The sequence below is a fragment of the Euleptes europaea genome, chromosome 1 (assembly GCF_029931775.1).
Source record: "Euleptes europaea isolate rEulEur1 chromosome 1, rEulEur1.hap1, whole genome shotgun sequence".
Lineage (NCBI taxonomy): Eukaryota > Metazoa > Chordata > Lepidosauria > Squamata > Sphaerodactylidae > Euleptes > Euleptes europaea.
The window spans coordinates 3,516,387-3,538,255 of NC_079312.1; the positions used below are offsets into that span (position 1 = coordinate 3,516,387).

Sequence of the window (21,869 nt, forward strand, 5' to 3'; positions counted from 1 at the left end):
ATTGGCATATCCCCGTATGGGGTAAACAGCAGAGGCAGGGGTTGTGGCCACGGCTTCATGGGTATTCCCGACGCTGCTGGCCGCGGTCCCACACCTCCGGGCGGCAGTACTGATGGTTGACCCGGTACTCTGGGCGGTGGAAAGGCTGGCGGAGCCGGCCCCCGACTGTCCCAAACCCCCAGGCGGCCCCCCCTGGGGTTTTCTAGATAGTCCCGGTGTCATTTGGATGGGTACTAGAATGGGTTGAGTGGGCACAGGAGTGGGGAGATGTCGAGTCCGTTGCCACTGTCCCAACTCCCGACACCTGACATCCATTTGTTTTTGCATTTGGGCCATTCGTTCACTGAGGTCCCAATTCTGCCACTGCAGACGTTGCATATCGTCCCCAGCTTCTTCATCTCGCCAACCTCGAAAACACAAAAGTTCTATTCCTATCCCGGTGGTCCCCCGCTGTGGGATCCTGCGTCCCTGGGGCAGTCGGCTCTAGCCAGCCGCGGCCAGCGAGCCGTGAGACTGCTCGGGAGTTCATAAAACGGGGGTTCAGGGGACACCGAGAATAAGGACCAGGCCTCTTCTCCCACATCCAGGACCTCGGCTCGCGTTTCCAACGCGGTCTCCACTTGAGCGGCTGTGAATGCTTCTGCCATCTCGGCAGCCCGTGCATCGGCCACTACTGCTGCTCGAAGTTGCTCAGCCTCTTGGTGCCACCAGGGTCGAACTGGGCTCACTGTCTCCAACCGCTCCATCGGGAGGGAGAAGGGCGCGGGACCAGGCCCCTCCAGGAACATCTTGTTTCCAGGGCCCACTGCCACATACTCTCCTGCGTGGTGGTATCAACCCAACAGTCTGTTTCTGCTCCTCCTCGCTCTCTCCAGGCTGCGCTGCCGGCAGGCCTCCTTCCACTGCAGGGACTCTCTATCGAGGCAGCAGCGCTGCTGTAGAGCCGACACCATGTCCACTACCCTGGTACTAGTTGGGTCAGTGGAGCAGCGACTTGCTGGGGAACCTCTCGGATGGCAAGCCAACGGGTTCCCTCCTTGGCTTGAATCACATCCTAGTCCCTGCCAGAACACAGACACTCACGTTGGGAAAACAAGAAACTAAAATAAAAAAGTTGGATTAGAGTCCTAATGTAAGGCTGAGTTCACCGGGGAATCCCAATCACCTACAGAGTAGTCTAAGAAGCTGGTTTTTTCAGGAAGCAAAGGTGAATAGCAGCAACTTACAGGGAAGGTACAAGGACTCTAATGGCAGGGGAAAGGGCAAGCTGGAACATATACAGAAAACCAAAGGCACACTTGGATACCAGGCCAGGCCTGGTTCTCATGGTAGATTACAATTATCACGCAAATGGAGAGCAAGTAGACGTAACAATCCTCCGAGCTACACAACCTTGGAGGCCAGCTGCATTGTCAGGCTCGGAGCTCACATATAGTTATTGTAATTACGAAGTATCTCAAACCAAAGTACTCGTTTCATTAGTACAACCAGGGTATATTATGACCATTATAGATTTTGTTATTTAACATTGAACATAATAATAGAAAGTTATTTTCAGAAATATCCTTAGAAAAACTATTAGATCAATAAGTAACCTTTAAAATTCCCTAGTTGAAGTTTAGTTTCACAGTAAACCCTCCATGCTTCCCATTCACCCATAAACTGTGCATTGTCTTTTTGATTTATCATTGCCATGAGTTTTGCCTTTTCCGCCATTTCTAACATTTTTTTTTAATCTAGTCTTTGTCTGGATTTCAGAGACTGGTCTTCTTTTTCCTCTTCTTGTTCCTGTTTCTGTTCTAAAGTGAGGACAACTAGGTCTTTTTTATATCTTCCCAAAAACTTCCCAATATCTTCCAGTGAAATGACAGTGAATCTGACCTCTTTATAGGTAAAGGTAAGTCCCTGTGGGAATATCCAACGGTATCTTATTCCATTCTTCCAAAGCGTCATAATCAACTCTTTGTACATGTTTCTTTTCATCATCAAATGTCGCGGGATATCTTTGAGTATTATTAGTGGATTTCCTTTTACAGACAATGGATTGTCATAATGGGCTTGCATGACCGGGGAGAAAGGTCAGTGAAAGTTTTACTGTAAAGTTTGTATTTGTGTTTTCCTCAGTGGCTGGGGAGCAGTAGTTGAGGTTGTTGTGTGTGAGTGAGTGCCTGTAGCCTGCTGGAGGGGGGTTTCTGGCTGGCTCTCTGTTGTTTTATCTAGCTGTAGCTGGCTGAAGGTAATTGATGGCTGTTGATTGCTGAGGGTGGGGCTGACACTATTTAAACAGGGCACTTGCCCTGGGGCTCTTAGCCTGGGGGTCTGGCCTGGGGTTCTGTACTATTTTTTTTGTATGTGCTGAGTGTTTTACTTCCTCAAGGAGGGAGCCTTGAAAGAAGGTTTACCAGGGGAACTATCAGAGTAGCCTAGGAAAGAAACTTCAGAAATGGATCACAGCATTGCGGCTAGTGAGGGAGCCGAGGCAGTAACATGCAAGGTCTGTGGCATGTTTGTCTTTTTACCTGAGGGTAACATTAATTACACTTGCAGCAAGTGTAAGTTGGTAGCCCTGCTGGAGGAGAAGATACAGGGTCTTGAGGCACGCTTGTCCACACTTCATTTTTAAAAGCAAGGTGAAGAGTTCATGGACAGAACTCATGAAGCTCTTTTTAGCGAGCAACAGGAGCAGGAGAGTAAGGAATCTGAACAAATGGAGGTACAAACAACACAAGAGGAGGATGCATGGAAGAATGTGGCCCACAGGAGTAGGAAAGCCAGGACACATCCTGATCCTCTCTTGCTCAGCAATCGGTTCCAGGATCTCCCAATAGATACTGATTCTGGACCACTGGAACAAGGGCTATCCCCCCAAAGTGTGAAAGAAATTCCTCAGGAGTCCTGCGCATGAGAGGACTCGATCTTCTGCCCCACAATTTAGGAAGAGGCGTGTTCTTGTAATTAGGGATTCCCTCCTGAGAGGGGTAGAGACTAAACTATGCCGACCTGACTTGTTGTCCCGAATTGTTTACCGGGTGCACGCATCCAGGATGTGACGGAAGGGTAGGAAGACTCATCAAGCCCACAGATTATTACCCTTTATTGCTCGTTCATGTGAGAACAAATGATATTGCCCGGCACAGCCCAGAACGTATTAAAAGAGACTACATGGCTCTGGGTGAGAAGGTGAAGGACCTGGGGGCGCAGGTTGTGTTTTCGTCAGTTCTGCCTATTGAAGGGCATGACTTAGGAAGGGAAAGACGAATACTCCAAATTAATGACTGGCTACGTAGGTGGTGTTGTCAAGAAAGGTTTGGATTTCTGGACCATGGCTTACGCTTTTGAGAAGAAGCTCTTCTGTCGGGGGATGGTTTACACCTCATGAGGGTAGGAAAAATGTGTTTGGTGAGAGCCTTGCAAACCTGATCAGGAGGGCTTCAAACTAAATCCTATGGGGGAGCGAGACAACAACTTAAAGCCTTGTATGCTGATAATACCTGGAGACGAGAACAATAAAGATTTGCAGGGAGTAGCATGTATGCAAGGACCCCTGACATTCAAGGTGGTGAAGTTTTCAAAGCACCGGGCATGTAAGAGTTGATGGAGTTAAAGCTGCTTTTCATGGCTCAGAGGTGATTGCCCATTAACTGGAAATGGTCTCTCATTATTTTGATGAAATTCTCTTGAAGTAGAGATATGGTTGCTCACAGGTGATAGAGCTGGGGGGGCTTTATATAAGAGCCCTACTGACATCCTGGCTCTGTGATGGAAATGTGCTCTGCACATGGCAGGCAGATGCACTCTCTCAAAATTCCAAAGATCCGCATATTGTACCCCAGGTGATCAAGGGGGAGCCTTTCAAGAAAACTGACAGAACATGGCAGCTCATATTGGGGTGTCTCAGCTGAGGAGGAAACAGGGGACTTACACTAAGGATTCAAAAACGATTTTCCTTTGTGTGTGTTCTTTGATGGTGTTGAAGACTACCTCTCTGACTGTATCTCTTTCCACAATCTCAGCATTCAAAAGGTTTCTCCCCTGTGTGGGTTCTTAGATGCACATGAAGATTGCCACTGTGACTGAATCTCTTTCCACACTCCGAGCATTCAAAAGGTTTATCCCCCGTGTGGGTTCTTAAATGCGTATGAAGAGTGCCACTGCGACTGAATCTCTTTCCACACTCTGAGCATTCAAAAGGTTTCTCTCCTGTGTGGGTTCTTTGATGCCTTTGAAGATTGCCATTGCAACTGAATCTCTTTCCACACTCTGAGCATTCACAAGGTTTCTCCTCTGTGTGGGTTCTTTGATGCCTTTGAAGATTGCCATTGCAACTGAATCTCTTTCCACACTCTGAGCATTCAAAAGGTTTCTCCCCTGTGTGGGTTCTTAAATGCCTATGAAGAGTGCCACTACATCCGAATATCTTTCCACACTCTGAGCATTCAAAAGGTTTCTCCCCCGTGTGGGTTCTTAAATGCCTATGAAGAGTGCCACTGCGACTGAATCTCTTTCCACACTCTGAGCATTCAAAAGGTTTCTCCCCTGTGTGGGTTTTCTGATGCAGTTGAAGACTGCCACTCTGACTGAATCTCTTTCCACACTCTGAGCATTCAAAAGGTTTCTCCCCTGTGTGGGTTCTTTGATGCTGTTGAAGACTGCCACTGTGACTGAATCTCTTTCCACACTCTGAGCATTCAAAAGGTTTCTCCCCCGTGTGGGTTCTTTGATGCTGTTGAAGACTGCCACTCCGACTGAATCTATTTCCACACTCTGAGCATTCAAAAGGTTTCTCCCCTGTGTGGGTTCTTTGATGCTGTTGAAGAGTGCCACTGTGTCTGAATCTCTTTCCACACTCTGAGCATTCAAAAGGTTTCTCCCCTGTGTGGGTTTTCTGATGCAGTTGAAGACTGCCACTGTGACTGAATCTCTTTCCACACTCTGAGCATTCAAAAGGTCTCTCCCCTGTGTGGGTTTTTTGATGCTGTTGAAGACCGCCACTGTGACTGAATCTCTTTCCACACTCTGAGCATTCAAAAGGTTTCTCCCCTGTGTGGGTTCTTTGATGCTGTTGAAGATCACCATTGCGACTGAATCTCTTTCCACACTCTGAGCATTCAAAAGGTTTCTCCCCTGTGTGGGTTCTTTGATGCTCTTGAAGATCACCATTGCGACTGAATCTCTTTCCACACTCTGAGCATTCAAAAGGTTTCTCCCCTGTGTGGGTTCTTTGATGCTCTTGAAGACCGCCACTCTTACTGAATCTCTTTCCACAATCTGAGCATTCAAAAGGTTTCTCCCCTGTGTGGGTTCTTAGATGCGCATGAAGATTGCCACTCTGACTGAATCTCTTTCCACACTCTGAGCATTCAAAAGGTTTCTCCCCTGTGTGGGTTCTTTGATGCTGTTGAAGAGTGCCACTGCGACTGAATCTCTTTCCACACTCTGAGCATTCAAAAGGTTTATCCTCTGTGTGGGTTCTTAGATGTGTATGAAGATGGCCACTGTCACTGAATCTCTTTCCACACTCTGAGCATTCAAAAGGTTTCTCCTCTGTGTGGGTTCTTTGATGCCTTTGAAGATTGCCACTGCAACTGAATCTCTTTCCACACTCTGAGCATTCAAAAGGTTTCTCCTCTGTGTGGGTTCTTTGATGCCTTTGAAGATTGCCACTGCGACTGAATCTCTTTCCACACACTGAGCATTCAAAAGTTTTCTCTCCTGTGTGTACTCTTTGGTGCACAAGAAGGTGTGATCTGTATTTGAAGTACTTTCCACACTGAAAGCATTTGTGCGTCCTCGTTACAGTACCCTTTGGGAAATGAGCACTACACTTTCTTCCACAAGAGTATATCCTTCCACTCTCCATGCAGATAATATGCTTCTCTCCTGAATGAATCCTTCGGTGTTGACAGAGGTCTGATTTCTGTGAGAAGATGCTGCCACAATCTGAGCAGCTATGCAGTTTCTCTCCTTTATGTGTTCTTTGATGTCTAAGTAGCTCTGCTCTGCAAAGGAAGCTCCTCCCACACTTCAAGCATTGATGGGTCTTCTTTCCATTGTGCATTTGCAAATGGAGATCATATTGGGCTTGATATGAGAAGTTCATGCCACACTCCAAGCACTTATATGCTTCCTCCACCATGTGGATTAGTTCATGGAAATCCCGTCCTTGGCCAGGAATGGGTTTGTCCCTCTTCTTGGCTGTGTGACTTCCTTTCCGCCTCTTAGGTTTGCCTTGATTCCTGAAGTTTCCTTTCAAATCTTTATTCTTCACTTTACCTGGCAATAGCTGATGCGCTTCCCCTGCTGGAATGAAGAGAGATCCTGTTAGCAAGCACACAATAAGGTCTGATCATCCACACACAAAACATTTCAGTGGCTCTTCCCTGCTCTACATTGACAGGTACAATAATATGCACTTTAAAGGGACATGAAAGTCTTGGTTTGCAGTCTAATGATTTAGTCAGCTCCTCACCTGAGTGAATTCTTTGATGTGAAGAAAGGGCTGATTTCCAACGGAAGGTCTCTCCACATTCCTCACAATCGTATGGTTTCTCTCCTGAGGGAATTTTCCTCTTGGAAATAACACTCATGTTCTTACTGAAGGTCTTTCCACCGGCCAAACTTTCATTTTCGTTTTCCCTGGAGCGGATTCTCTGATTAGCATGGAAGCCTTTGTTCATCTGAATGGCTTCTATGCAGTCCCACATTGGGATTGCGCAGGCCAGCCACGGATAATTGTTAGCTTCTAGAAAATTCCAAAGAGAGTGCTCCCCCTCCCCTTGGGGCATGCAATCTCCCTGCCCCTCGGTCACATGACCCAAGGAGGAGGGAGCACTCTTCCCTCCAGTTCTCTTTTTGCTGCCACGGAGAGAGAACGTGCTTAGCTGTCAGCCCTTGTCCCACAGAACCAGAAATCACCACAAAGTCATATAGAGTCCAAACAGATGGCTTTTACTGGTCAAATAGGCATACAGTGCAAACGAATAAAATGACAGCTATGAGAGACTCACTAGCTGGGAGATAATATAAAGCAGAAAAGGCGGGAGATTACAAGCATAGGCTGAACACAGTTTCCCAGGAGCTGAGTTCCCAGCTCCTGAGTTCTCAAGGTATGTGACCTTGAGGGCTAGACAGTACAGCGCAGAGACAGAGGCAATAACGAAACCGAGATAGCAACCTGACATTCTGCTCCCCTCAAGGCCCCCTCCCAGTGCGCAAGGGGGCTGGCTTATCCGGGTAAGTAATGTGAAAGGCGTTGACGAGGTCGGGGGCGGAGACATCCCGTGCACGCACCCATTCGTCATAGGCAGGGGGGAAATGTTTCCAACGGACTAAATACTGTAGGTTGCCATGGTGAATACGGGAGTCAAGGATCTTGGAGACTTCGAAGTGCTCCTCCCCCCCCACCATGATGGGTTGCGCAGGAGGTGGATCCGGATGCCACTGTGGAGAGGCAACATGGGGTTTGAGGAGGCTAATGTGGAAAACAGGATGCACACGCCTCAAGGATTTGGGGAGAGCCAGTTCCACCGTGACAGGGTTGATGACCCGGGTGATGGGGAAAGGGCCAATGAATTTAGCATTGAGCTTATGGCACGGACGGGTAGAACGGAGATTTTTGGTAGAAAGGTAAACCAAAGCACCCACTTGTAGATCACCCCCGGGGGAGCGATGTTTGTCCGCTTGTGCTTTGTATTTAAGCTTGGCCCGGTCGAGGTTGCTAATGAGCCAGGGCCAAGTGGTACGGAGGGCGTGCGCCCAGGAGGCAATGTCGGGGCTCCCCTCCCCCTCTACATCATCTGCAGGAGCAATAGGACTGAAATCTTGTCCATACACAGCAAAAAATGGGCTAAAACCTGTGGATTGATGCACGGCATTATTGTAGGCATATTCTGCTAAAGGTAACAGGTCCACCCAGTCATCCTGGTGGTAGTTAACATAACAGCATAAATAACATTCAAGTACAGCATTGACACGTTCAGTTTGACCATCAGTTTGGGGATGGTATGCACTAGACAACCCTTGTTCCACTCCCACCAACTTGAGGAAAGCTTTCCAAAATTTAGAAACGAAACCACTTCCGCGGTCACAAATTATCTTACGCGGAAACGAATGTAAACGAAAGATATGCGTCACGAAGAGGCGGGCCAGTTTCTGAGCAGAGGGGATCCCTGCGCATGGAATCAAATGTATTTGTTTAGAAAACAAATCAGTAACAACCCACAACACAGTTTTACCCCCACTGAGAGGGAGATCAGTCATAAAGTCCATAGCAATCACTTCCCAAGGTTTGCTGGGCGTTGCAAGAGGTTGTAGCAGTCCCGGGGGTTTGCCCTGCGATCGTTTCGCAGCGGCACAAACGGGACAGCTGCGGATGAAAGAGTCGATGTCGGAACGCATTCCCCCCCACCAGAACTGTCTGCGCAATAAGTGAAGGGTTTTCAGAAACCCAAAGTGCCCAGATGTTTTGGCTCCATGAGCTAAATGCAAAACGTCCTTCCGGAGAGCTTTGGGTACATACAATTTCGAGTCTTTGTACCAGGACCCTCCCTGTTCCAAAACTCCAGGAGGTAGGGTATGAGCGGAGCGTTCTAAAAGGCACTGGTCCCGAAGGACATTTAAAAAGGACTCGGAGATGGGGATTTTGGAGGGGGCCCCCCCGTCGGTCATGGTGATCTTAGAAACAGTTATGGGGCTAGTGCTTACGTGCGGCGGCGCGCAGACTGCAGGCGGCTGGGCGGCCGGAGGGGTAGGAAGGGCGGGAACGCTGGTCTGTTGCGGTGGCGGCTGGGCAGCCGGTTGGGCTGGCGGAGCTTGTAAGTTGGGTACGGCGTGCTGATGCTGGGATCAAGTTTGCACAGCCAGCACGGGTAGGACCCCACGTTGCATAGGAGTGAACAGAGAGTTGGTGGGTCTATCGAGTTTTACCGGATATTGTGGTAAACGGGAGAGGGCATCCGCGAGAACGTTCTGCTTCCCAGGGACGTGCTTCAGGGTGAAACGGAACTGAGCAAAGAACTCCGCCCACCGTTGTTGTTTCGCCGACAGTTTATGGGACCCCGTGAGGGCAGCTAGATTTTTGTGATCGGTCCAAACCTCAAAGGGGACTTTAGACCCTTCCAAGAATTGCCGCCACAGAGTCAGTGCATGATGAACCGCTGAGGCCTCTTTCTCCCAGATGGGCCAGTTTAATTGAGCGTGTGCAAATTTTTTTGAAAAGTAAGCGCAAGGGTGAAGAAGACCATCCGGTCCTTGCTGGAGGAGGGCCCCTCCCATGGCTACATCGGAAGCATCGACTTGCACTATGAACATTTGATTTGGGTCTGGGTGCCGTAGCACCGGCTCCGAAGTGAAGAGGCGTTTGAGGGCTAGAAAAGCGGCCTGGCATTGCTCAGTCCACAGGATTTTTGCGGAGGGCAAGGCAGCCGAGCTGACTTTTCCCTTAGTTTTCAGTAGGTCCGTAATGGGTAGAGCCACCTGGGCGAAGTTAGGGATGAATCCCCGATAGAAGTTTGCAAATCCTAGAAATTGCTGTACTTGCTTACGGTTGGTGGGGGGAGTCCAATCGAGGACGGCTTGGACTTTGGCGGGGTCCATGCGAAGACCTTGGTGGGAGATGATGTATCCCAAAAACGTGAGTTTGCTTTGATGAAATTCGCATTTAGCTAGTTTTGCGAAAAGTTGATGGTCACGCAGGCGTTGCAGAACTTCCCGGACCAGAGCTACATGCTCGTTCATAGTTTTCGAATAAATGAGAATGTCATCCAAATAGACCACCACCCCACGATATAGAAGGTCATGTAGGATTTCATTGATGAGTTGCATGAAGACCCCCGGGGCCCCTTTTAATCCGAACGGCATTACAAGGAATTCATACATTCCGAAACAGCTAGAGAAGGCAGTGAGGTGCTCATCCCCTTCACGGATACGGACTCGGTAGTAGGCTTCCACCAAGTCTAACTTAGAGAACACACGGCCTTCCTGTAATTGTCCCAAAATATCCGATATTAATGGGATAGGATAGGCGTTGGTCTGGGTAACCGCATTGAGCTTTCTGAAGTCAATGCACAGGCAAAGGTCGCCCTCTTTTTTCCGGACGAAAAACGCGGGGGCCGAGTTTGGGGCATTCGAAGGGCGAATGAACCCTCTGGCGAGGTTTTTGTCCAAAAAGTCCCGGAGGACAGTGCGCTCGGAAGCGCTCATAGGGTAAATCTTACTCTTGGTTAATGTGCAGTCCTTTACCACTTCAATCGCACAGTCTGAGGCCCGGTGGAGGGGTAAGGCATCACATTCCCTAAGGTCGAAGACATCTTCAAAGTCCCGGTACACAGCAGGTAGAACCGGTGGTGCTGGGGCAGTAGAGGTTAATGCTGGAACGGGCGGATATAGCAGAGCAAAGTTCTGCCGATGCTGGTCACAGGTGGGACTAGCGAAGGAGATAGTGTTTGTTTCCCAATCAATACTGGGGCTATGTCCTTTAATCCAGTTAATTCCCAAGACCACTTCGAATCGAATAGGGGCTATAGTAAAGTCTATTTGTTCCCAGTGGGAACCAATTCCCATCGCTATCCCTACGGTTCGGTGATCAACTGGACCCCCCTGGAAATCGCTCCCGTCCATTTGGGCAAATTGGACAGGGTTTGGCAAAGCCTCAGATTCGGCTTTGAGAGCAGCAAAAGTGGCCTCGTTTATGAGAGTGCGACAACAACCGGAGTCAATGAGTGCTTTGACGAGCAATTGGGGACCACCTTTATGGTGTTGTAGAACTGCGTCCACGTAGACAGTGGTGTCCACGTCCTTGATTTTAGTGGGAGCATTCGGTTTAGCAGGGGAATCTGCAGAGGTCTGTGGAGACGCTCCATTCACCACAGACCGAAGCCGTTTTTTGACAAGTCGAGGGGAGATTCTAGGTTTAAGGCTGGAGAATTCCATGGGTCTCCTTCATCCGAGGAAGGATTGTCCCCCAACGGGGCACTTGTAATCCGAGACCCGGCAGGGTCGTCAGTAGCAGGCAGGGAGGTCTGGTCTCCAGCGTGAAGTGCAGAGGGTGTGGGTCTTCCCGGCGCTGCGCTGCGGGTGGCCGCGGTGCCTCTGCGTGGTGGACGACCTCTGGCTCGGGTTGTCGTGCTGGGGCGAGATGCTTCCGGGCGATACGGGCAGGCCGCTGCAAAGTGACCCATTCCTCCGCAGTTAAGACAGGCCCCCCTCAGAAATCGGTCTTCCCGTTCCTGGGGCGAGCGTGCGGGATTTCGTGGAATGGGTGGTGGCGCCTTGGGCTGAGGCTTCTGGGTGCCCTTTTCCCTGTGCTTTTGGCGGACAAGGGAAATATAGCGTCGGCGGCTTTCCACTTCCTAGGCTAATAGGATCCATCCCTCAAGAGTATCAGGATCCCCTCGCATGTATGACCAGTTCAGAATATCAGGGTGTAGGGATTCCCTGAAATGGTGAATTAGGGTGGCCTCGGGCCAACCCACAATTTTACTTGCCAGTCTCTGAAACTCATCGGCAAACTCTCGAACCGGAGTGGAGCCTTGCCTGAGTTGTAACAGTTCCGCTTTGGCTCGTTCCCCCAGAAAGGGGTCCTCAAACCTCCTTCGCAAAGCAGTCATAAAGTTGTTGAGGGTGCGGATAGAGCGGGAACGGGTGTCGAATTGGAGGACCATCCATTCTGCTGCTTTACCCGTTAGAAGGGAAGCCACGTAGCGCACCCTGCTATCCTCTGTGGGGAATAATTGTCCTTGTTCCCGCATATAGCTGTCCACTTGATGCAAAAAACAAGGTAGAGTCTCAAGGGACCCGTCATAAGTAGTTCTCAATTTGAGTTGCTTCCAAGGCCCGGGTGCAGGCTGAACTGGTTGAACAGGCGGTCCGGGTGGCGGTACAACGGGAGCTCCGGGAGGTGGAGGCAGAACAGGCACATTAGCGGGTGGCTGGCCGGGAACCCCTGGCCCCGGGAGAGGAGCGGGCTGCACCTGGACCAAGAGAGCTTGTTGTAACTGTCTATTGTCCTGAAGCATACGCTCCATTAGTTCTTGGAGCTGATCGACACGGTCGGAGAGCTCCCGGTTTTGGGCACGTAAGAGGTAAACGTCCTCACCTGGGCCGCCAGTGCGTTGAGGTTTACTTGTCCGAAAACTCGTGGCCCATTGAGAGGTGTCTTCGTAAAGGTTCTCTTCCTCAGACTCCTCTGGGTCCTGACGTCGGTCAGCAAGACGGCGTGCGCGTTGGGTTGTGCGCGACGGAGCAAAAATTGGGGAAAAAGAGAGACCTAACGGGCCCCCTGTTCTGTCTTTAGGACGGGTGTCCATTAGTGCCCGTTCCCTAGCCCTGGCAGCCTGAGCCTCGGCCTCCGCCTTAGCTGCTGCAGCAGCGTCCTTTTCCGCAAGGACCTTGGCATCCTCAAGTCTCTGGGCTATAGCTGCAGTAACGCGCGGCAATAGCTCCGCTTCCAGGAGTGTAAGTATGGGATCAGGTTCCCCGCCCAGTAGTGGCTGTAGCCGAACTGCAATTGCGGGCGCGTCTGCCTCGAATGTTGAAGTCAAAAGTTGGGCCAAGGTGGCCACCGGGGTGTCCTTTTTACAGTCCACAAGGAGGAGAGCCGTGTGAACGGCAAGCCGCTTGGCTTCAGCCTGACAATCGGCTGCATTAGGTACCAGGGAAGAACCTGCCGGCGCGGCTCCTGCCATCGTAGCTCTCCTGGATGGGAGAGACTCCCGAGAGATGAGATTGTCCAAAAGTCCGGTCAGTACTTGTAAATCCTCGGTTGCCAACCGGGCATCATCCAGTAATTGATCAAAATCCTGAAGGTCCAAACGAGTATTAGTACCCTCCGAAGTTAACATCCAGAGAACCCCCTTGAGAGACTGCCACTGGGTCTGCACCAGTTCCCGCAAGCGGCAAACCTCTAGGGTAGTCCGAAAAAGTTCAGCGATTATGTCCTGTAACAGAGTAGGATCCTCAGAGAAGGGCTCCAGGGTAGTAGATCACCTGGAGAGCTGCGCAGCTCCCATCCAAGTGGCAGGCGAACCCTCCTGGGCTCCAGCCTGGCTAGTAGAATGGTGAAGAGATAGCTGTCATAATGTCAGCCCTTGTCCCACAGAACCAGAAATCACCACAAAGTCATATAGAGTCCAAACAGATGGCTTTTACTGGTCAAATAGGCATACAGTGCAAACGAATAAAATGACAGCTATGAGAGACTCACTAGCTGGGAGATAATATAAAGCAGAAAAGGCGGGAGATTACAAGCATAGGCTGAACACAGTTTCCCAGGAGCTGAGTTCCCAGCTCCTGAGTTCTCAAGGTATGTGACCTTGAGGGCTAGACAGTACAGCGCAGAGACAGAGGCAATAACGAAACCGAGATAGCAACCTGACATTAGCTTCGTTCCTAGCAATGGAGCCTAAGAAGGTTCCACCATTCGAGAAGTGCTCTTCTTGCGGGGCGAAGGTGGCAAAAACTGATCCTCACAAGGAATGCCTCCGTTGCCTGGGAGAAACCCACGTTTCCTCTTCTTGTAGGAGCTGTGGCAAACTTACAGCCAAAGCTCTCAGGGATCGTTCTATTCGTTTAACCTCTCATCTGTATAAGGAATCGCTTCGACCTCGGCAGGAATCGTCTGCCCTCCCACCCGGTAAGGCTAAATCCACTCAAGGGGCCCCGGTTGGGAAGTCCAGCGGGGTTCTTACCCCGAAGAAACCATCGTCAGTGGTTTTGCGGCCGGCTAAGTTTATAGCCCCAGGCTCACAAGATGGCCGCAGTCGCGATCCGTTGAAGCGTGCTTCCCGCTCCAGATCCCCTAGGGGTCCTTTGCCATCCAGACCGCCCAAGTCTCCTCGACCTCGATCTCCTTCGGAGCCGTCGAGAGCCAGCTGACGCCGCTCCTCCTTGAAGTCACCTGGGTCCTCTCGATGCCATCGCGGACGCAACCCCAAATGGAAGCGGCTCCGCAATCCCTCGATGGGTCTGCACTGCCGGTCATCACTGTTGAGGACTCACCTCCTCATCCCCTGGCAACCCCCTCGGCTCCAGACCCAAGCAGGGCCCAGGAGGTTTCGGCAGAATTTAAGGAGCACCTCCTTTGTCTCTACAAGGATGTGCCACAAGTGCCCCTAGTGCAAGGACCCGCTTCAGGCCTGCAGCAATCCCAAGATGGCGCCGCCCAGATAGGTGAGAAGGAGGCCCAGGGGCCAGCGAGACGTCCCTCTTGACGCTGTTCAAATCAACGGTCTTTGGCTCGTAGTGGGCGTTCAAGCCGCAGTTGTTCAGTCGGACGAAGTCGCTCCACCTGTCGGAGTCGTTCCACCCGTCGGAGTCGTTCCACCCATCGGAGGCATTCCACCCGTCGGAGTCGTTCCGTTCACCAGAGCCGTTCGAGCCATCGAAGCCGTTCGAGCCATCGAAGCCTTTCCGGACGTCGGAGTCATTCCGGACGTCGGAGTCATTCCGGACGTCGGAGTCGTTCCAGTCCTCTGAGTCGTTCCGGACATCGGAGTAGTTCCGGACATCACAGCCGTTCTGATCGACGGAGTCGGTCTCACCGTAGCGACCGCTACACACAACGGAGCTGGCCCCATCGTGACTGGTATATTACGCCTTCGCTTGATTCGGGGTCGCCAGTTGCTCGTCACAGTCATCCCCATTCCTGTTTCCGTTCTCCTGTTGGAGACCCCTCATCCAGATCCCCTATTTCTTTGGGAGATGACTATCACTCCGATTATGACCCTGATTATGATCCCTCCCTCTCACCTGCTTTCGAGGAGGAAGATGAGTCCCGCACATCTCTACCCTCGCCGGAGGCCACTGTTGGGGACTCCAAACCGATATCTTCCTCTGGAGATGTACGTCTCTATTCGGAGCAGTTGATCTGTATGGCAAAGGCTCTCAAGATAGAGGTTAAACCAGAGGACTCTGGTCCCATTGACGATGTCATGGATATACTGCATAATCCCGATGTGGGCCATGCAGTATTTCCAATCCTAAAGAGTCTTTTAGAAATTCTCCATGTTAACTGGGCTAAGCCAGCCTCAGTCCCTTCTTTCACTAAACGCATAGAAAACCTGTATAAAATATGCAAAGAAGGTGGGGAGTTCCTATACCAGCATCCCCCCCCCCTAATTCAATCATAGTGGAAGCTTTACCTGGGAAGTTCAGGTCTGGGGATCATACCTCCCTACGAGACCCAGAGGGCAGTAAGTTAGACACTTTAGCCAGGAAAGTGTACTCTTTTACCGTGGTTAGTGTCCGCATTTCAAATTTCATGGCCATGAGGGCTAGATATCAGTTTTCACTTTGGGATCGCATTTCTCCTCAGATTGCCCTTATTCCTGATGACCAGCGGCCTTCTGCCCTAGCCGTTCAATCAGAGGGTATGTCTCTCGCGAGACAGCAGTTAGCGGCTGCCCGACATGTCATGGACTCATCCAGCAAAGCCATAGCTTCTGCTATAGTTATCCGCAGGCATGCCTGGCTACGCCAGTCTGCTCTCCCCCATGACACCAAGGTTCGCATAGAAGACCTTTCTTTCGAGGGGACAGCGCTGATCAAACAGACACCTTTTTAGATCGTCTGAAGAAAAACAAGACGAACGCTAAATCCCTAGGGATCACCCGTCAGACCTCTGATAATAAGAGGCGTTACTTTGGCCGCCAAACTTCTCAACCTACCCGCCCCTATAGGTTTCAGGCCCCTCTCTATCAGCCTCCCTTCCGTCCGTCCTTTCCTCACCCACGACAGGACAGGAAGTTCCCCAACAAAAGCAGGGCTCGTAGGGGTCAGAGGGGATCTCCGGGTACTTTTTCAAGGGCGAAACAAACATGACTAGACGTGTCTGTTAATTTTCATGACCGGTTGTCACTGTTCCAACTGCGTGGTCGTTAATCACAACTGATGTTTGGGTTCTTAAAATAATAAAGTTCGGTTACTTCATTGAGTTCCATACACTACCTCCTTTTAGACCTATCGGCCACTCTGTTACCCATGATTCTGACCTCCTACTTGAGGAGGCCCACGTTTTGCTGTCCAAGGGAGCTATTTCTGAGGTTTTGCCCTCAGATCAGGGTTGTGGGTTTTATTCCCACTTTTTTCTAGTGGATAAGAAAGGCGGAGAGAAACGCCCTATCCTGGATCTCCAAGACCTTAATACCTTTGTCAGGACCAGGAAATTCCACATGCTTACCCTCCCTGAGGTGCTCCCTTTCCTCGATGCTCTCATGGGGTTTGTAGTGTTGGACCTCCGTGACGCTTACTTCCATATATCGATTCACGAAGATTTCGCCAATACTTACGTTTCTGGTGTAATGGCAAGAGTTACCAATATAATGTGTTGCCGTTCGGGCTGTCAATTGCCCCTAGGACCTTCACTAAGTGTCTTGCCATTGTAGTAGCTCACCTTGCCCTCAAAGGATGTATTATATTCCCCTACCTTGATGATTGGTTGGTGGTAGCTCACTCGCAGTCAGACCTGTCCACACAAGTTGACTTGATCCTTTCAACTATGATTTGGGCCTTTTGGTTAATTTCGAAAAATCTCATCTGATTCCTGCGCAAGCCCAAACATTCATTGGAGCTTACCTGGATGCCCAATCGGCTCGGGCTTTCCTGCCCTTGCCGAGAGCCTATGCTATTAGAAAATTGGTTAATAGATTTGTTAATAAAAGGTTTCAGACAGCACATAAAATCCAAAAGTTACTAGGCCTCATGGCCTCCACCACGGCAGTGGTAGAGTGGGCATGTCTTTGGATGTGTCCACTCCAGAATTGGTTTCTTAGAGCCTTCAGGCTTAATGTGGACCCCCAATTTAAACGTTTGTCTATTCCCAGATACGTGTTATCTTCGTTACAATGGTGGACGCTTGATGTTAATGTTTTATCGGGGGTACCTTTTCTCAGACCGTCCCCCGACAGGTTTTTATTTACTGATTCTTCCCTTTCGGGCTGGGGGGCCCACTGTGATCACCTTACGGCACAAGGGGTTTGGTCTCCTTCAGAGTCTTGCCTACATATTAATTTACTCGAACTACGTGCCATTTGTCTCACTCTGTCTTCGTTTGCAGGGTACCTGAGCGGACGGCACGTTCAAATCGCCACAGACAGCTCCACTGCCCTGTACTACCTAAACAAGCAGGGCGGCACAAGGTCCGTTTCGCTCTCCAAGGAGGCCAGCAACATTTGGGAGTGGGCCATTCATCATGACACCACTCTCCTAGCAATCCACATTGTGGGCAAGTGCAATACCTTAGCCGATGCTCTGAGTCGCCTTCCCAACCAGGTTCACGAGATTACACTGAACGACGAGTGCCGAAGCCACATTTTCCAGCTGTGGGGTTTTCCACAAATAGACCTATTCGCTACACAACACAATGCAGTGTGCCCTACGTTTTACTCGATGGTGGGAGCCAGTCCGGGCTCCATGGGGGATGCCTTCCAGATACCCTGGAAGGGAACCCTCTTCTACCTTTTTCCTCCATTCCCTCTCCTCCAGAAGGTCCTTGCCAAAATGATTCAGGACAACACAAATGCCATACTTATCACCCCTTTTTGGCCCAGGAGGTCGTGGTTTGCAGTGCTCAAGTCACTTGCGAGAGAGAACTTCCTCATTCTCCTGAAAGATCCCTCCCACGCACTTCCCGACCTTCAGTTGGCCGCCTGAAGGGTTATGCCTCAGGCCTATGGTCAGACAGAGTAGCCAGGGTCCTCCTTCACTCACTTAAGAACTCCACACGTCGCTCCTATGATGCAAAGTGGAAGCATTTCTCTGATTGGGCTACGGGCAAGAATGTTTCACCTTTTTCCTGCCCTTTGTCTGTTGTGTTTGAATATTTACTGTTCCTTAAAGATGAAGGATTATCTAATTCCTCAATTAAAGTTTATTTGGCCGCAATTTCGGCATTTCACCCAGATATTGACTCCTTTTCAGTTTTTTCTCACCCACTTTCCAAAATTTTTTTCAGGGGACTGAATAACTTGTACCCATCGATCGCCCAACCATTTCCTCAGTGGAGTCTCTCTTTAGTGCTTTCCCAATTGATGAACCCTCCTTTTGAACTCCTGGCCACCTGTAACTTGGCCCTCCTGTCGTTTAAGACGACCTTCCTGGTTGCAATTACCTCAGCAAGGAGAGTGAGTGATTTGTCGGCATTATCCCATTCTCCACCATACACTATATTCCACCCAAATAGGGTAGTTCTTAGACCACAGATATCCTTTCTCCCCAAGGTAGTCTCAGCCTTTCACCTTTCACAAGACATTGTCCTCCCTGTTTTTTTTCCCTAACCCATATTCCGACGCTGATAAAGCACTACATTCCCTCGACGTCAGGAGAGCTCTCCTTTTCTTTATTAAACGAACCGAAGCCTTTCCTAGTGAAGATAACCTCTTCGTTTGCTTCGGAGGAAAACATAAAGGACAACGAGCCTCTCCCCAGACCCTTTCAAGGTAGATCACATCGGCCATTAAGTTGGCTTACGACCTTGCTCATCGAGTATGTCCTCCTATGATCAAGGCTCATTCTACCAGGGCGTATGCGGCCTCTACAGCCTTTTCATCGAGAGTAGATATCCGGGACATCTGTAAAGCTGCTACATGGTCCACTCCCTCTACGTTCATGAAACACTATGCTGTGGATGTGGATTCAGCAAGAGATGTAGCAGTGGGACGTGCAGTGTTGCAGTCCTTATTCTGGTGATGTCCCACACCCACCATCCTGGTAAGCGAGCTCGCTACTCTCCCAATGTGGGACTGCATAGAAGCCATTCAGATGAAAAACAGAGTTTCACTTACCTGTAACTGTTGTTCATCTGATGGATCTTCTATGCAGTAACACATTCCCTCCCTCCCTCCTTCCCCGCTGTGGGACCGTTCTGCTAGTATGAGTGGATAGTTCTGTGGCGGCAGGTTGGAGAACTGGAGGGAAGAGTGCTCCGTCCTCCTTGGGTCATGTGACCGAGGGGCGGGGAGATTGCATGCCCCAAGGGGAGGGGGAGCACTCTCTTTGGAATTTGCTAGAAGCTAACAATTTTTATCCGTGGCTGGCCTGCGCCTGTGCAGTCCCAATGTGTTACTGCATAGAAGATCCATCAGATGAACAACAGTTACAGGTAAGTGAAACTCTGTTTTCTTTCTTGTTTTGGTTGACCTTCCTTCTTGGATTGGAATTTCATGGAAGTTCCCTTTTTGGGATGGAATGGGCCTATCCCTCCCCTTTGCATGGCTTCCCTCCTGCCTCTGTGGTCCATCCTCGAAGTTTCCTTTGGAACCTTGATTCTTGTTTTTTCCCAAAGAGAACCCCTGGTATCCCTCAGGAAGCTCATCTACATTTGCTGTTGGAATAAAGAGAGGTCAAGCCAGTACCTACACAAGAAGGCAAGCCACCCATCAGGCACTGCTCACTAATGGGTGTGCATTTCCTTTATCAGACCTTCATTCCCCCCCCCCCCGTGCCAATGATCACCTTCTTTCTACCCCACCAGAACTGTTGGTCACACCTTATCTCCAGCCAGACCTCCCAGGTCAGCAGTTTTTATATTCTGCCTCCCCTCCCCTCTCCCGACTCCTCATATGTCCTTTTCCCCCTTAAAGTGGCCAAGAATTGTCCCCCTGCTGTTCACAGTTGACTTGTCATGCAGCTGTTTTGAATCTCTGCTATTTATGATTAAATAGAAGACAAGGAGAAAAGAAGGTTTTCATATCCTGATTTTCTCTACCTAACGAGTCTCAAAGTGGATTACAATAACTTTCCCTATCCCCCCCACAACAGACACCTTGCGGGGGAGGTGGGGCTTAGAGAGTCCTGAGGGAATAGTGACTGTCCCAAAGTCACCCACCTGGCTTCATATGGAACAGTGGGAAATCAAACCTCTCTCTCCAGACTAGAGTCCGCCACCCTTAACCACTACAGCCCGCTGGCTCTCCACAAGAAGTTAGAGAGAGAGACAGAGAGGGAGAGAAAGTGATCGCTCTTATATGGGGAAGGAAAAGAAATCCAAGGAAGACGAAACTTTTTTTCTGGAAGAATGGAAACCTGGTAAAGGTTAGAGTCCACAATCCCAACCAGTGTAAGGGGAACGAATCAATTCTAGATCAGAGTCAGAGGGGATGACGGTAATCCCATCTGGGGGACAAGTGTCTTGTAATGCTTGGCAACTGAAAAATTAGGATGGAGCTTCATGAGGGCCTCTCAGTCCTGCATTGACCTCAGGCCAGGACACCCTCACTGGCTTGAGCAATGGCCACAACACAGGCCTCTGTTGCCCCTGTTGCTACTTGGGTCATGCTACCCGGTCATGATGAATATCGCTTTCGCTGCCACCCCACCACCTCGAGGCTCCCAAAGGGAATCAAGTAACAGGGCAGGTCTCAAAACAGTGCACTGCTGTTCAAGATGTTGATTCACATATCGGGCCAATGATAAAATCCCAATGGCAGCAATTTGCACCTTTGGCACCTTACCCAGAGAGGCCACGCTCCCATAGTTCTCCAGCATGACCTCCTTGTAGAGATCTCTTTGGTCTGGATCCAGCAGGGCCCACTCTGCCACAGTGAAATGCACAGACACCTCCTCAAAGGAAACTGGAGACTGAAAGGAAAAGGAGATTCCTTATCATAGAGATCATTCCAGGCAGAGGTGAAACTCTGGAAGGGGGCATTCTGGGAAGGCGTGTGTAAAAGGAGTGGCATTCAGAGCCTCTTGCCTGGGCCCCTTAACCAGAACTGCAGGAGGAAAGCCCCCCGAGAACGGATTTGAGACCAAGGCTGCCCCCTGCTCATCTCCCCTACCTGGACTGGAGGTACAGCAGCAGTTTCCACACCTCTGCAAAGAGAATGGATGAACACTTTCTCTTCGCTACCTGCGAGGGAGAGAAAAGCGGAAGAAAGGGTATTAGCCTTGACATCGTGTTTGGTTTTCTTCTGTGAAGCGTGCTTTATGCCTCCCCGTTCCCAGGGTGTGAAACCTTGCCATATGTACACTAAAAAAAATGGTTACACTTTGTAGTAAGTTGTGGGAGAGGCGGAAGAGAAGCACAAGGTACCCATGAGCCTCAGGGGGGCTTTAAATGCTGCTGACCCATGTCAGACTTCTGTCATACTTGAAACTTGTCCCATGAACTTTGGAGCTCAGAAATGTGACAGCATCTCTGCTGGATCAGACCAGAGGCCCAGGCAGGCTATTCTCCCACCAGCTGGGCCCTCGCACATGCCCTTGAGTCCAGGCTGGTGGGAGAAAAAAAGGGAGGTGAAAAAGAGGGAGATGGGAGAAAAAGAGAGGCACCTTGCCAGCACTTCTGGCCAAAAAACCCAGATGTGAATTGAGCACCTCTGGAAACCCAGGGTAATATCAGTGAGGGTCCGGAGCATCTACGGATCCATTAATGTCACATCCGGGTTTTCAGCCAGAGCTATACTGCCCAGAACGTGCAGGCTCCGTTTATTTGCAAGATTGAAGAGCTCTGCCAAGATTCATATGGCTTTTCTTCTAAGCCATGTTGAGTCCCTCTAATGGGAAAAAGGTGGGATATGAATATTGTAATCAATATGAGGAATTGCTCCATGAATTTGTCTAATCCCCTTTTAGAGGAGTGACAATTAGTGAACACTGAGGGCCACAAGTTGGGTGAAGAAGCATTTGGTTTTTTCCCCTGACTAGAACTCTCTACCCATCAAATTAACTGGGTGCCCCAATCCCATCCAGGCACAATGAGTCCTTACCACAGGAGAGGGCACCTTGGGCGCGCTCTTGGACTCGGGCCGGCTGCCCTTCCTCCGAAGGAGCTCTTTCCATCTCACAGAACTTAGCTTCCATCTTCACGGATGGACCCCAACTCTGAAACAGCAGCGAGGCAGATGGGTAAGAGATGGAATGGAAGACACCAAGGA

The 21,869-nt window shown here is 50.1% G+C and overlaps 1 pseudogene; it reads right to left on the reverse strand.

Moving 5' to 3' along the window:
• Positions 1–431: 431 nt before the first annotated feature.
• Positions 432–21,774, reverse strand: LOC130493445 (zinc finger protein 709-like; annotated as a pseudogene).
• Positions 21,775–21,869: the final 95 nt, after the last annotated feature.